The 16,069-nt window shown below is 47.4% G+C and overlaps 1 protein-coding gene across 15 annotated transcripts in view; it reads right to left on the bottom strand.

Annotated features, from left to right (window-relative positions):
- The window catches only part of Lrrfip1 (LRR binding FLII interacting protein 1), a 130,722-nt gene that overhangs the window by 99,135 nt on the left and 15,518 nt on the right, over positions 1-16,069 (bottom strand). The window lies entirely within an intron of this gene.

Here is a 16,069-nt window from a genome sequence, read left to right on the forward strand (position 1 = left end):
ATCTCCAGTCTCGACAGGTGACTTGTCTGAGGGCACACGGCTTGTCAGGCAAGCACCGAGGCTGCAGGTGCCAACAGCCCACCATCTCCGTGATGCTGCCAGTGTCCCGCCAGCTGTGGTATACACACACCAGACAGTTTCACTCTGGACATTTCAGGGTTTTTCCTCGGTGGAAAAAAAAAAGCCAATTTACAAACCATCCCCAAGCATATATTATTTTTCCTTCTTTAAAAATCCCAATCAGCAGGCTCCAGTTGTCTAACTCATGTGAACCCTGCATCCAAACCCCTGGGCAACACCTGGGAATGTGCATGAAAAAGACACGGAGAGGAGAAACCATTAGCTTCAATTAAAAAATATAATAAAAAAATAACGAAATAACCCTGTGGGACACACAGACAGAAAGATAGAAGACTGAAAAGCCATTTGGTAGAAGAAGTACATTTAGAAAGATTACAAAAGATACAATCAAAATGTAAAGATTCAAGCAGAAAGGTCTTAAGAAAGCAGCAAAGCGGACTCCCAAAGACCAGGCAACTTGCCTTCAAAGTTTAGCCCAAGCAAGCCACTGAGCGGAGTTCCTTTCTAGAAAGTTCTCCCTGGAACACACAGACCATCTCTGGCTTCTTCCAGAGGTGGCACTGTTCCAGCCTTGGACACCCTGCCCATGTCTGGACCCTGATGTTTGCTGACCGACTGCAGTCCAATCAGTGGTTCCATGGAGAACCTAACAGCGGCCTCTGGCAGAAGTTCTGGGCGGCTGCCACAGGCATATGTGTCAACAGACACTGCTGGGAACGGAATCAGCTTGTGCCAAGACTCTAGCTCTAGTGATGAGGCCTCTCCCCTCCTCGCACAGTCCCACTGAAATCCCAGCTGTGAGTCAGTGGTCCACGGCTCTACTGTGTCCGTGCACAGCACTGAGATTCCTCTGCATGAGGACCCTGGGACCTCCTTCCCGTAACACACAAATGAAGTTCTTTTCTGGGTCCTTCCTGAGGATTCCATTTGCCCATTCCCACACATTCTTCCTCCTCAGGAAGCCATTCCTCTGTCCATCCTCAATGTTTTCCTAAACCTTTAAAAGAGGTCACAGCCCCATGTGGATGTTCTGTCCCTTGTGGTGGGTGACTTCTTGCTCTCTCCGATTCAGGTCTATAGGTGTCTTAGGATTTCTAGTGCTGTGAAGAAGCACTGTGACCATGGCAACTCTTATAAAGGAAAACATTAATTGGGGCTGGCTTACAGTTTAGAGGTTTAGTCCATTGTCATCATGGCAGGCAGACATGGTGCTGGAGAAGGAGCTGGGAGCTCTACATCTGGAATGGCAGGCAGTAGGAGGAGAGAGTGACACTAGGCCTGGCTTGAGCATCTGAAACTTCAAAGCTCACCCCTGGGTTGGGCGGTGGTGGCGCACGCCTTTAATCCCAGCACTTGGGAGGCAGAGGCAGGCGGATCTCTGTGAGTTCGAGACCAGCCTGGTCTACAAGAGCTAGTTCCAGGACAGTCTCCAAAACCACAGAGAAATCCTGTCTCGAAAAACCAAAAAAAAAAAAAAAAAAAGCTCACCCCTGGTGACATACCTCTTCCAACAAGACCACACCTATTCCAACAAGGCCACACCTCCTGAGAGTGCCACCCACTGTGAGCCTATGGGGGTCATTCTCATTCAAACCAGCACAACAGGTCTGACTATTTACTAGAGCTTTCCACTTGGGCAGCCCTCTGCTACCTCATACACATTACCTCCAGAGTCGATCTGAACTCCTCACAGGCACCCCAATGGCCCTGAAGGTCTCTAGTCTATGAACCAATTATATCATCATATCATTCTCTCCAGGTACCCTCATGGGAAGCTTGAAAGCCATTCTGTGTGCCTGTCAGGCCACTAGAATAAAGTAGCACAGATGTGGCCGGGAGAAATATCTGTCAGGAAAGCGCTTGCTATGTAAGCATGAGGACCGGAGTTCAATCTCCAGAAACCACCTGTATAGCAATGGTGATGATGATGATGATAGCAGCCAGGAGAGGCCGTGTGTTACTTGTAACCCTAACACTGGAGACAGACGGATCCCTGGCAGTCCAGTCAGTCCAACTGAATTGACAAGTTGCTGGTCAATGAGAGACCATCCCCCCAAAAAAAACCCAAAAACTAAATTGGACTTTTCTCGAGGGTTAACATCCATTGCTGCTCTCTGATCGCCACAAGCAGTTGTACACACACAACTATGCACACACACACACAGTATTTTGGTGCCTTGTTAACCATAGCAGGCATTTGTAGGCTGGCAGAACAAGACCAAGATGTAGATGGTCAGTGTCTAGGAAGGGCTGCTTTGTGCTTCCCCAGACAGAGATTCCCCTGTTTTCTCATGTCATGAGTGTGGTCAAAAGCCCTCCCCTGGACCTCCTTTATAAGGGCACCGGTCCACTTACATGGGGCCCCATCCTTATACCCATCTCTCCACACTGTCACCCCTCAGGTTAGCGCTTCAATATGGACTTTGAAGGACACACACACATTCAGACTGTAGTGACCCTTTCCCTCTCTATCCCACAGACTGGTCACATTCTTCAGCAAGCATTTGCTAAAATGCCAAAAATGCTAATCATCTTAGTTAAATGGGTTCTAGTTTTTAATGTTAACCAATTTGTTTTAATTCGGAGAAAATGGGTTTCACTATAAATAGCCAGGTCAAGAGCGGTGTGGCAGCCTGTCCCAGTTACAGGTAGTATTAATGGAGTTTTCTGTGGAACAAAACATTTCAGGTCAGTTTGTGACATTATGTCATTCGTCATCATTTCCCAAGAGGGGAAAAAACTGTCCAGTAGCTAGACTTGAGTCTACAGAGAGCTGCTATACGGTTGCTCAGAATCAAACCCAGGTCCTCTGGAAGAGCAGCCAGTGCTCTTAATCACTGAGCCATCTCTCTAGCCCTGATATTTTAATAGATTTAATAAATCATATGTCTCATCAATGTGCCAGAAACAAAGGTGTCCATGTACTATCAGCAAAGCTAAAATGTTCAAGTGTCTTAAAGTTTGTACTTCATTTCTCCTGGTAAAATCACTCTTGACTTGAAAATCTTCTCACTATAACCCGGAAGGTGTTATATAGGTAACATCGGTTTGCTTATAGACCTTGGCTTGTTTTGGACTACTTAGGTCATTTAAAGTACACAATTCACATCAGTACCAAAATGCAACCCTTAAAAAACACCTTTAGGCCAGATATATGTGATACTCAGAGAAAGATCACCCTACTTTCTACTACCTCACCTCTCGCCCCTGTGTACCCTTGGTTACAAACTACAGGTTCAGGGAACTGAGGCTCAAAACAAAGCAAAACATTTATGATAACAAAGCAAAACCTTTACAATAACAAAGCAAAACAGCCAGGAGGTGGTGGCGGCGCACGCCTTTAATCCCAGCACTCGGGAGAGCATGCAGATCTTTGTGAGTTCGAGGCCAGCCTGGTCTACAAGAGCTAGTTCCAGGACAGGCTCCAAAACTACAGAGAAACACTGTCTCGGAAAAAAAAAAAAAAAAAAAAAGCAAAACCTTTACGGTAACAAAACCAACGTCTTAATGCGTGAATGAATTTCACACTGGAAGCCACGTGTTCACATTTGAAAAAATGAAATGGAAAGGAGATACGTGGAATTTTGTGGCGTTGCTGGCCTTAATCCTTAGAAACCTAGTGAGCAAAATGCAATGCTTCTTTTGTGTTTGTCTCTTAATTCACTGGAGGGTTAGTTTTTTTTTATAAAGCATTTTCCCCTTTTGTTTACATAATTGGTTTTAAACAAACTCAGCCTATTGTGGTGCTTTCCACAGTGAATAAACAGAACCACTTTAGGGTGTGTGTGTGTGTGTGTGTGTACATACATGTTTGTGAGATCAGACATGGATGTCTGGTTCTTCCTCTGTTGCTCTCTACAGTTTACATTTTTAAATGTTATTATTAATAATTATTTAATTGCATGTATGTGTGTGACAGCTATTTGCACCTGAGTACAATGTCCCTGGGGTCCAGAAGAGGATGCCGGATTCCCTGAAGCTAGAGCTGTAGGTTGAGAGGCACCCAACATGGGTGCTAGGAAACAAACTTGGGTCCTCTGTAAGAGGAGTACATGCTTAGTTGCTGAACCATTTCCATAGTTCCTATTTATTTATTTATTTGAGATAGGGTCTCTCACTGAATCTAGAACTCACTAATTTAGCAGATTAGGCAGTCATGGAACCTCAGGGGTTCTCCTTGCTCTGCTTTCCCAGTGCTAGAATTACAGACACACGCCACTATGTCTGGCTTCTTATGTGGGATCAGGGGATCCAAATTCAGGTCCCATACTTGCCAAGCAAGCACCCCACCCGGTACTGACCTCTATCTATATATTTTAAGACAGGATCTCACTAAGTTGCCCAGGTTTGTCTCCAAACCCTGAGCTCATTTCATCAAGGAGCTGGGACTACAGGCACGAGCCAACTGTAGCTGCGCCATTTCACAGAGTTACAAAGCAAGTGAGTGCATGTGCTGTAGTTGATTTAGTAGATGTCAGTCTGTCCTGTGTGCTTCCCACTCATTTGTGAGTGGCAGACATGCTGGTCACCTGGCAATTAATCAGACGTAGCTAACGGTTTTGGAGTCATTTGTGATTTAGACAACCTGTAGGTGCCAATAAACACTCTCTGTTAGAAGAACTTGAGGGTTTCCTTAACAAAAAGCAAACTAAAGTAACTGTACTTCTTTGAGATGTGATTGAAACTGAAAAACGATGACTTCTATCCAGGTATAAGCCTGTGATCCCACCTACGTGGGAGTCTGAGGCATGAAGATTGTCACATTTAAGGTCTTCTTTGGAAACATAGCAAGACCCTGTGCAATAGTTTATCTTTAGCATTAAATTAACTAAGTTTGGAACCCTTTGGGAAACATACTTCAGGGCATATCTATCCAGAGAGTCTTAACTGAGGAGAGAGCTACTGTAACTGTGGTGGGACCGCCCCATGGGCTGAGGTCCCGTATTGACTATAAAGGAGAAAAGAAGCCAGCTGAGTACCATTCATCTCTACTTGCTGACTACAGAAACAATGTGACCAGTACCTCACACACTTGATGCCAAGCCTTACCCATCATGATGGGCTCTACCCTCCAACTATGAGCCACACTGGGGGTGGGATTTAAGTGTTTGTTATCTCCCTCTGTTCCCTCTCTTTTCTTTGTTCTTGCAATTTGAAAACCGTAAGCTGTAGTATCTGTAGGGGCCACCACACCCGCTACTTCTTGTCACGCTTCCCTGCCACAACAGGACTCCCCCCCCCCCCAAGGTTTTTCAAGACAGGGTTTCTCTGTTACTTTGGAGCTTGTCCTGGAACTCGCTCTGTAGACCAGGCTGGCCTCAAACTCTCAGAGATCCGCCTGCCTCTGCCTCCCAAGTGCGGGGATTAAAGGCGTGTGCCACCACTGCCTGGCCCATGATTGACTCTTATCTCTCTGTAACCATAAGCCAAGACAAACTCATTCTTTTAGAAGTGACTTTCAGACACAATGTTTCACCATAGCAACACAAAGTAGCTAAGCAGGTTGGCATGCGATTCAGCGGTGGAATGCTTGTCTAATATGGGCATTGTGCAGGGTCCAGTCTCTTGTGTAGCTCAGCCAATCAGACAAGATGAAAAGAATACTTCTGCCTGGTGTCCTCGAGTGGTCATCCTTGAATAAATCCATGCACGAAAAACATATTCACTGCTCACCGAGCTGACCACACCTTGCCCGAATGCAGAGGGCTAAATGAGGAGTCCGTGAGCCTCTGAGATCCTGGGAGAGCGACTCTGGGGAGGGTGGGTCTCAAAGGCATCAAGGGCCACATCCCAAAATAGTGACTCACACAATAAAAATAATGGCCAAGGCTTTAAAATGCCAAATACCTTCAACGTTTAAGAAAAGTTACTCATGAACACACACACATACAAAGACATCTAAAAACATGGAAATCGTGGACAAACACATTGCTCTGCTATCTGTGGCCAAGGTTTTGTCTCAAGCCAATACCCCCGGGTTAAGCTCTGACTTCTACTGTGCCAGCCATTACTTCCCTGAGTTCCCGGATGACTGAGTTGTTTTGTCACGAGTGTGTGAGTCATTTCCTCTGTGAACAGACTGGCCTTGGAGTTAAAGAGTGACAGCGCCTCAGACTAGAGGATCAAAGGCAGAGCCGGGAAGACCTGATGCGATGCATGGGTCCCACATGGAGGCCCCGCATGGAGGTCCAGCATGGAGGTCCGCTGTTCACTGGGTGGACATGAGTGGCCGTAGGAGCTCATGCAGCTCATAGGCCTCTTGAATTTCATTCAACAGGAAATGGGATGGAGATAAAAATGCTTTAAGATTCTTTCCAGTTCTGACTTACAAGGTTTGTTTCACTTAAATCTGGCATGTATGTAGCAGAAGGTCCCATTGTGATATGAGCAGGTAGCCCGTGACATATTTTCCCTTTTCCTATAGTAGGGATCAAACCCCGAACCTTGTGCATGAGGGGCAAGCTCTCTACTAATTGACCACATTCCTAGCCTGGAATGCTTTTAGTTTCTTTCTTTTAAAAATTCTCTCTCTCTTTCTTTCTCTCCCCCCCTCCCCCGTGTGTGTGCATGCACAGATCCCCCTGGAACTGGAGTTACAGGCAGTTGTGAGGCCTCACACGGGTGCCAGGAACTGAGCTGGTGTCTTCTGTAAGAGTAGTATGTGCTCTTAACTGATGATCCACCTCCCCAGTCCTCATGGAATGCCTTTTTATAGACTGTCTTTGCTGGAGTCAGTCAGTGGCTAACAGTTAGCCTCTATTCAGCACCCAGCATATTCCTCTGCCCACTTCACCTAGGATAGCCTCAGCTACACCCTTGGAGAGAGCAGCCGCTAAAAACTGCTACCTTCCAACACACCCCAGTGGCAAGCCAAGCTGAGTGACAAAATCCAAAGAAATGAGACTGAAGTTACAAATGGCTTTAAACTTCAAGGCCAACTCGGAGCTATTTCTAGAGAGACACTTCTTGAGATTGTTCTTCTGATGAGGCCCCAGTGGGGGAGCCAATACACTGCCTGGTCCTATTCCTGGTGACTTGGCCTAGGAAATGTGAGCCTAGGCTAGCCCTGAGTGACAGATTGGGCCAGAAAGACAGGCTTGCCTCCAGGTCTCCTCTAGGGCTGCTGATCTGACAGTAAGCACAGGTGACAGGGTCGGGAGCAAGGTCTCCTGCTGAAGTGCTGTCAATGGCCCCGACTACTGGGAAGCCATGAGTGGAGCAGGGCCACTCAGGGAGTCATCGCTATTGTGGTCACCAGAGCTACACTAAAAGGCTTCTATGTTGTAAAACTGTGCGTTGATGGGTATGCAGCAGGACACACCCCCAATGACTACAAATGCAGGACTGACCGCTCCTCTCCCCATTTTCATGGTAAACCAAACATGACCCAAATTGGGGAGGGGGCAAACACAGAAGGAAAGGAACTGCATAGTGAGGGTGAACCGCTTTCAGAAGTAGATCTGCTAACCGGAACACCCATTTGCAGACTGCAATCCAAGAACTTCTGGTAAGTCCCAAGCAGTGCACCACCCAACACACCCTGGTGGCAGGCCAGGCTAAGTGACAAAACCCAAAGGAATGAGGGCTGAGGTGACAAATGGTTCTAAAGTCTACGGCCGACTCAGAGCTATTTCTAGAGAGCCACATCTTGAGGTTTTTCCTTTGCAGAGGCCCCAGCTGGGGAGTGGGCATGCTGCCTGGCCCTGTCCACTACACACAGAGGAGCAACACTCTGACCAGGAACAATCCGTCCACTTCTGGAGTGTAATTCAAGGCCCCCGCTGGGGAGTGGGCATGCTGCCTGGCCCTGTCCACTACGCACGGAGGAGCAACACTCTGACCAGGAACAATCCGTCCACTTCAAGAGTACAATTCAAGAACTTTTAGTAAATTCATAAGCAGCGCCACCTCCAGATGCTCTAACTAAGGACACTGTCATCATCCCCTAAGACCATAGTTTTATGGTCCACCCTGAGCAATCTCTACAGCCGAATCACCCCCAGGAGTTCTTTCACTCTCTGCCTAAAAGTTCCCCGGGTTGTTCCTACAGCTTCCCAGTGGGGTCAGGAAGCAGCCAGGGTGTTGCTTTCTTCACTCAGTGGCACCACAAGAAAGATGCCACGCTCTGTCTCCCGAATGTCTCACTTCTCTATGCTCCCCTAAACATTATCCTGAGACCACCTATCATCCCAAAGCCTTACCTGCCAGGCCCTGGTCACCAAGGTGAATTTTCTGTCTTTGCCAGTTCACCTCTGTAGATCCTGAGTTATGTGGGATCGGTCAGTCTTTTGTGCTGGGCTCATTTCTGTCTTCAGCGTTCTCCATATTCACTGCAAGGGACAGGATTTCCTTCTCCAGGTTGAAATGGTGTCCCACTGTCACTCAGCCTGCTTTGTTTTCTCCACCCGTCATCTGCCGATATAACTTGTCTACTGTGACTAATGGCACAGTAAACGGGAGTGTATATCTCTCTGACCCACTGACTTCAGTCTTTGGATATATATAACACATGGGATTGTTGGGGCCTGTGACTGCAGTGCCCACGAAGCCCAGAAGAGGGCACTGGATCTCCTGAAACTGGGGTTATACTATATAGATGCTGGGAACTGAGCTTAGGTCCTTTTTGAGAGCAGCAAATGCTCTTTTTTCTTTTTAAAATTTTCTTAATTGAGCTATATATTTTTCTCCACTCCCTTCCCGTCTTCTCCCCTCCCTTCTCCCTTCCTCTTCTACCATCTCCTATGATCTTCATGCTCCCAATTTACTCAGGAGATCGTGTCTTTTTCTAGTTCCCATGTAGATTAGAACCATGTATGTCTCTCTTAGGGTCCTCTTTGTTGTCTAGGGTCTCTGGGATTGTGAATTGTAGGCTGGTTTTTCTTTGCTTTATGTCTAAAAGCCATTTATGGGTGAGTACGTATTATATTTGTCTTTCTGGGTCTGGGTTACCTCACAGATATGGTGTTTTTCTAGATCCATGTATTTTCCTGTAAATTTCAAGATGTCATTATTTCCTTCCCACTGTGTAGTACTTCATTGTGTAAATGTACCATATCTTCTTTATCCATTTTTGGGACAAGGGGCATTTAGGTTATTTCCAGGTTCTGGTTATGACAAATAATCCCAGCAAATGCTCTTAACTGCCGAGCCTTCTCTCCAGCCCCAATATGAATTATTATTTTACTCTATGAGCACTGAAAGCCTTTCCAACCATTAGTGTCTTTTTGAAATTCTTTCCTCGATGTTTTATAGTTTTTAATATACAGCTCTTTCCTTGCCTTACACTCATTCCTGGGCAGTTTAAAACTTTGGGTAACTATCATAAATGAGATTTTGTCTTAATTTGTTCCCCAGACAACAAAGTGAACATTGCTGAATAAATATCTCCTCACAACATCATTTCCAGAAGTGGGATTGTGAGAGAGTAGTAAGGTGATTCTAGTTTCAAGGTTTTGAGGGAAATTTCTTCTCGTCCTGAACTTGCTCAGGCAAATTCTCATGTGAACTGCATGACACTGAGTCTCCCTCCTCCTTCCGGTAAAGGTTCAACACGCACACGCATTTGAGGGCTGACCCCTGGTTCATGTGACACCTCTTTCTCCTCCATTCCACGTCAGTCCCCGCAAGCCACATGGGCTGTACTGGTGGAATCTGCAGAGGATGCCACTTGCCAACTCTCCTGCTCCAGTCCCACCCAGGGACAGTGTCCTCTTCCAGGTCCACTCCATCAGCCTGGTCTGCTGCTTCAGCACTGACCATGCCCGTCTCTTCTTCACACCCTCAGCCTGGGCAAGTGCCATCTTCACAGTGGACAGACGGGTCTTTGGGCTTCAAGAACTCTCCTTTTTGCTATTTTGGTTTTGTTTTCTGAGGCAGATCTCCCTTTGTAGTCCATCCATGCTGGACTCAGACTTGCTTGTTCAAGGCAGCCTGGCTTGAACCTCATGCCTTTGCCTCCCATGTGCTGGGGCTGTAAATGTGTGGCTCAGTCATTGACTAGGTCTCTCTCTCTCTCTCTCTCTCTCTCTCTCTCTCTCTATATATATATATATATATATATATATATATACACACACACATACATCTCTATATGTATATATGCATATATTATTTACCTTTATTTTATGTGCATTGGTGTTTTGCCTGTACGTATGTCTGTGTAACTGTGTCAGGTCTTGGAGTTATAGATAGTTGTGAGCTGCCATATGGGTGCTGGGAATTGAACATGGATCCTCTGGAAGAGCAGCCAGTGCTCTTAACCACTGAGCCACACTCTTATTGTCTTTCTATGGCTCCATCATGTTGGTGTGAAGGAGTCTAGCAAAAACAAATGTCCTTGTGGAATGAGAGAAAGAACGAGTAAGTGAACAAACAGGTAAATAAAGAAAAGGGATGCTTGTTCTGAGGGGTACAGGCGAGGGATGCTGAGACCAGCGTAATGTCCGCCTCTTGGGATGTTCTGCACTATGGTAGGGAGAGAGGACCCAAGGTCCAAGAATAAATCTGTGCGTGTCCTGTGCAGCCTGCCACAGTCAGCTATAAGAAAGCCAGCTTTTATTTTAGAAAACCACAACAAAATCTGGAAGTAGGATGGGTGCACTTGGGGGCACCTGTGCCTACGCTTGACACTCCTTAGGCCCCTTCCAAATGAGGCCACAGGGCAATAAGGGATGTAACAGGGATGTTTGGAGAGGGGCACAACATTTCCCACCATCACACTGTTCCTGCCTCCAATGTACAGATTTAATGGGAGGGTCCAGGGTCAGGAGCACATACCACACATCTTCCACTCAGTATATAAACATGTGTCCCCCACTCAGTAGAGAAACACATGCCTCCCCACTCAGTATATAGACACGTGTCCCCCCCTCAATAGATAAGCACACATCCCCCCCCCACTCAGTGGATAAACACATGCCTCCCCACTGAGTATATAAACACATGCCTCCCCACTCAGTATATAGACACATGTCCCCCCTCAGTAGATAAGCACACATCCCCCCCCACTCAGTGGATAAACACATGCCTCCCCACTCAGTATATAGACACGTGTCCCCCCCTCAGTAGATAAGCACACATCTCCCGCCCCACTCAGTAGATAAGAACAAGTCCCCTACTGAGTAGATAAGCGCATAACCACTCAATAGATAAGCACACGTCCCCCATACTCAATAGATAGGCACACATCCCCCCACTCAGTAGATAAGTACACCCCCAAGTAGATAAACGCACACCCCATATTCAGTAGATAAGCACATACCCCCCCACTCAGTAGATAAGCACATGCCCCCCCCACTCAGTAGATAAGCACACAACCCCCACTCAGCAGATAAGCACCCCCTCTCAGTAGATAGAATCACTTTCTCTTCTGTCTGCTATCCTATCTCCTGGGACTCTTTCCGGGGGAAACAGAGCTAAGATAAAGGAAAGCGGCTCCAATGAGTGAGGCCCAGGGCTGGCACGAGGGGCTCCATGTTGAGCATGCCTGGTACCTGGAAGGCCCCAGGCACATTTTACAGGGAGACAGTGCAGTCTCTGCCACCCAGTGTGTGCTCTCTGAGGCCTCTCTGCACTTTCTGGGCTCTCTCATCCACTGCTCACCACTATTTAGGAAAAGCTCCATTGTTCCTCCTTCCCACACAACTTTCCCTTGCAGTCTTCTTTATTCCCTGTCTGAGTTTTGAACTTTTTTCAGCATTTTTCCGAGTGTGTGCATGTGCATGCCCACGGGAGATTGCACATGAGAGCGTGCAGATACCATAGCCTGCCTGCGGAAGCCAGAGGATAACTCGGAGCTGGTCCTCTTCCTTTGCCATGTGGGTCCTGGGACTTGAACCCAGGGAGTCAGGTTTGGCAGCAAGTGCCTTTACCCACTGAGCCATCTTGCCAGTCCCTTACAAAATCACATTTGTTTATTATTAATTAATTAATTTATTTATTTAATCATGTATGTATGTATGTGTCTATTTACTTGTAAGGGGGCATTTGGAGGTTGGAGGTCAACTTGTAGGAGTCTACTCCCTTCTTCCATCACATGAATCCGGGGGATCAAATTCAAATGACCAGGTTGAGCGGCAGGTGGCAGGTGCCTTTCTTTACCTACTGAGTCATTCCTTTGTCTCTGGTTTTGTTTTGTTTTGTAGGCAGGATCTCAGTCTGTAACCCACACCCACAAGGAACTTTCTAGAAAGCCTAGGTTGGCCCCAAATTCAGCAGTAATCCTCCTGCTGTGATTATAAGCACGAGCCACCATACTATGCTGCTGTCTTCACTCATTTTAACAGCAAGAAGCAAGAAACAATATTTTTTAAGAGTGTACACCGAATAATGAGCTGTGGCTCACAAAGGTATTCATTCTCTGCCTTTAGGGCTCTTTTTCTTCCTTTTCTTTTGTTTTTGTTTTTCTAGACAGGGTTTCTTTGTGTAGCCTTGGCTGTCCCAGAACTTGCTCTGTAGACCAGGCTGGCCTTGAACTCACAGAGATCCTCCCAAGTCTGCCTCCTAAGTGCTGGGATTAAAGGCCCGTGCCACCACCACCAGGCACAGCTCTTTTTGAATGTGACCTACCAAGAAATGCTTGCATACGGGAGTGTGTGCGTATCTGAGGTGAACACTTGCCTGGCCTGAGTTCCATCCCCAGCACGGTCAACAGGAAAGCCAGCAGCATCCCTTCAATGGCACACTTGTGCTTTTGGAACCTGAAAGTTCCATCATCTCAGGCTGAGCGAGTAAATGAGGAGATTACTAAGTGACAATGAGGGAAGGTCAAGGCAGCTGTCAGTGTTTCCGATCATTAGAGATGACCTTCATTCAAACAGTGACCCGCCACGCCCCTTGAAGAAGATGAAGTCAACAAAAACGACCTGCCAAGGCAACACTCTTGCCCTGAGTGTTGGGAAGCACAGTTCCCTGTTATTGCAGAGGCAGAAGCAGAAGCTAAAGAATGGAGCTGCTGGGAGTTCTCCCTTCCCTGCTGCTGGCTGGGGGTCAGGGTGATGAGCAAGAAACAGCGTGGGCAGGAAGGAGTCTGGGAATCCAAGATCTCAGTGGTGAGCAGAGGCCTCCAAGGAGTTGGTGAGACCCAGAGTCTCATTCACAGCCCAGCTAGGAGGAATGAGGATAAGCGGTCAGGGCTGAGAGCCAAGTCCAGAAGTGGCCTTCCAGGGCTTCCCACAACTCCCCCTCAAACTCTTTGGTGATACCAGATAACCCACGTTTGCCACTGACACTAAAGAAACAAAAGCAACACAGAATTACATGCAGCTGAACATAGCGGTGCTCTGGTGCATGTCACATCTCAGCCCTTGGGAGGCGGAGACAGGAGGATGGCTGCAAGTTGGAGGGAAGCCTGGGCTACATAGCAGCCAGATCTTGTCTCAAAAATAAGTAAGTGAGAGCTGGGAATATAGCTCAGTGGCAGAGCGCTTTCCTCCTATGCACAAGTGAGTTCAATTCCCAACACTGAGGAAAGTGAATAAATTGCTACCACAGATTCACTGGCAAATGCTTTAGGGTGGCACAGGCCCTTGGCACAGCCTCTAGGATTTCCCTTTAAGCATCCTAAACACACTACTAAGATGTGAGCCTATCTTTTCTTTCCAGAACTGACACTGGCTGGGTAACCTGCTTCCAAGAAACAGGGTTGGGAGAGGGACACTCATTTTACAGTGGGGGAGCCTGGCACTCACATGGAATTTTACGGACCGAGTCATCTCCCCAGCCATGGATTCGCAACTTGATGCATTATTGGGAAGTGACGAGCACTAGGAGGTGGAGCCTACTTGGAAGAAGTAGGTCTCAGGAAGGGGTTCGTCTTATCCCTAGTGCCTTTCTCTCCCAGCCCATGCTCCCTGACTCTTATGAGTGAGGCAGAGCCTCTCCGCCGTGCCTGTCTGTTATGCTGTCTCCCTTGAAACAGGCTGAGAATCCACGGGACCAGAGGACTAGAGACTGAGACCCTGAAGACTGTGAGCCAGCAGAAACCTTTTCTCTTTTTTAATCAGTGTTCTACCTCAGATAAAAAGGGGACTAGAACAGCTTTTTTTTTTTAAAGAAGGAGAAGAAGAAGAAGAAGAAGAAGAAGAAGAAGAAGAAGAAGAAGAAGAAGAAGAAGAAGAAGAAAATCCATCTTGTCAAAAATAGCTTACGCTTTGCATCGAAGACCAGGCTGAGGGTTAAGGCTAAGACTTGAGGACAAAACCTTGTCTCTTGTGCCAAGAGGCCCAGGGTTCCATCTCCAGCACTATGTGGGAATGGAAGAGATTAGCCTAAGTGATTTTCTGCTTTCCTGAGACACATCTTCAACATCTTACTCATTTTTCGGTTTTAGCTGAGGGTCCCAGCCCACTGCCGCCTGCCTCTAGCTCAGGAAAACTCTCCCTTTGTGTTCTGTAACTCCAGGGCTGCACAGGGCTTCTCAGAAATGCAGCACTGTTTGAGGTGAAGGTCGGGCACAAGCAGCTATTTATTGCACCTGGCAGGGCCTATTAATACGTTGAAATTCTTGCAATTCAAGGGCTTCGCCCCAGCAGGGCAGCCACACAGGAGAATGTTCAACACAGGATCCAAATGACTTCAGCCCCTGGGTGAGCGCCACCATCGGAGGCAGAGCCTTCCTGGACACAATGAATGCCCTTTTAGGGTGTGGGATCTCAGTACACTGGCAGTGTGCAAGGCAACCCGATCGCCCACGCAGCCCCCAGTGAGGTCACAGGCCCCTCCCCTGGATTGTTGGAAAGATTTTCCCCCCTGGGCAACATTACAAGGAAGCCATTGGGCCAATGCCAGGGAGGAAGCTGTGGAAATGGGGCACCAGAGAGGGGAAGAACTGTAGGAGTGGACAGGAAAAGGGTTTCGTGTCTTGCTGTAATTGTCCCCTCTGTCTAGTCACATGGAAATGGATGAGGTCACAAATCACAAGCCAAAGTGCAGTGAACCAAAGCTCAGAACCAACACAGCTGGATTCCTGCTACCCTTGGGCACTTGAGGAATTTTCAGCTACATACATACAAATGATACACAGTTGGTTCTTTTTGGTTTTGTTTTTATTTTTGCTATTTTTTTGAGACAGGATTTCCTTGGCTGTCCTGGAATTTGCTCTGTAGACAAGGCTACTGGCCTTAGACTCACAGAGATCTACCTGCCTCTGCCTCGCAAGTGCTGGCACTGAAGGTGCGCACCACTGTTGCCCGGCACACTGCTGGTTCTTAAGAAGTAGACTTCTCGCTTTTAATCCATGAACTCAGGAGGCAGAGGCTGGGGGATCTCTATGAGTTTGAGGCTAGCCTGGTCTACAGAGTGAGTTTCAGAACAGCCAGGGCTATATGTAACACAGAGAAACTCTGTCTCAAAAAGACTTTTGAAGAGAGAGGAAAAAAAAGGAAAGAAGAAAAGAAGTCAATCCTTCAAATGTTACTTTGAAGTAAAGCTACGACCACTCGTTCATTCAGGTATTTATTCTCTCACTGCCCACCAAGGAACTCAGCATCCGGGGCCTCCATCTGAGTCCACCATGGAAAGGTGCTGTGATGGGCAGCTCCTCAATAGGAAGCTTTTGGTAGCCTTGGATTTATGTACGGTCAAAGCAAGAATCACAATTGAATGCATCGCTGAGCAAGAGGCTGCACTGTTCAGTGGAAAGACAGGATGACGCCGGTCTTCCATCACCCCAAGCAGAGAGCCCTGATAGGCAGGCTCCCCACACCCAACAGGTGTACTAGCATAGGCACCGCCCCACCCAGCATTTCTAGCTGCTTCCAGCTGAGGGAGACCCTGTGTCTGGAGGCCACAGTTTGAGGATCACTGGGTCAGAAGTGGAAGTCATGTCTCCAGGCTCCATTGCAACAGGTTTTGCTTTCAGAGAGGGGCTAAGCAACTTTCCAGTCACTGCTTCAGAGAGGTCCTGTGGCAGCCACACCTGAGGGGTGGGGCGAGCTAACAGACACGCTCGCAACTCCATCCCATGAGGAACATATGGTTTTGATATGCG

Source organism: Chionomys nivalis, chromosome 2, assembly GCF_950005125.1.
Source record: "Chionomys nivalis chromosome 2, mChiNiv1.1, whole genome shotgun sequence".
NCBI classification, from domain to species: domain Eukaryota; kingdom Metazoa; phylum Chordata; class Mammalia; order Rodentia; family Cricetidae; genus Chionomys; species Chionomys nivalis.